This window comes from Belonocnema kinseyi, chromosome 8 (genome assembly GCF_010883055.1).
Source record: "Belonocnema kinseyi isolate 2016_QV_RU_SX_M_011 chromosome 8, B_treatae_v1, whole genome shotgun sequence".
NCBI lineage: Eukaryota > Metazoa > Arthropoda > Insecta > Hymenoptera > Cynipidae > Belonocnema > Belonocnema kinseyi.
In genome coordinates, this window is record NC_046664.1 from 10,164,550 (window position 1) to 10,165,079 (window position 530).

Sequence of the window (530 nt, forward strand, 5' to 3'; positions counted from 1 at the left end):
CCCCCCCCCCACTCCTGCTTTCATCACTTACAAGAAGATACAAACAAATATTTTTTCAACTCTATCAATAACAGGCATTTTCAACAAAATAAATGAATTTTTGACCGAATAGTTGAATATGCTACCAGAAACGATCAATTTCCATGAAAAAAAAAAAAGAATTTTCAACAAAATGGTTCATTTTTATCTAAATAAGATGAAGTTTCAAGTAAAATTATGAATCTTCGAAGACAAAAATTAATTTGGTATTTGGGAATGGTGGCCTACCATTACGCCACCTGGTGCCGAACACTGGAACTAGAAAGAGTAGGTACAAGTTTAAAGTTGTACAGTAATTTTGGCATAAAAGTGTTTTTACGATTATTTTGTGAAGTATAAAACAATGATTGAATACTCAAAACAATTCTTCATAAAAAAAATAGTTTTAGATAGAATTGTGGGTCCGGATGCAATAAGGGCACATAAAATTTTTTCGTGCGAAAACGAAGTCCCCTGGAGGCTTTAGAAAAAATTTTCGAATTTTAATTTTC

The 530-nt window shown here is 31.5% G+C and overlaps 2 protein-coding genes across 2 annotated transcripts in view; both read right to left on the minus strand.

Annotated features, from left to right (window-relative positions):
- The window catches only part of LOC117178806 (E3 ubiquitin-protein ligase PPP1R11), an 18,573-nt gene that overhangs the window by 12,919 nt on the left and 5,124 nt on the right, over positions 1-530 (minus strand). The window lies entirely within an intron of this gene.
- The window catches only part of LOC117178805 (succinate--hydroxymethylglutarate CoA-transferase), an 11,642-nt gene that overhangs the window by 6,251 nt on the left and 4,861 nt on the right, over positions 1-530 (minus strand). The window lies entirely within an intron of this gene.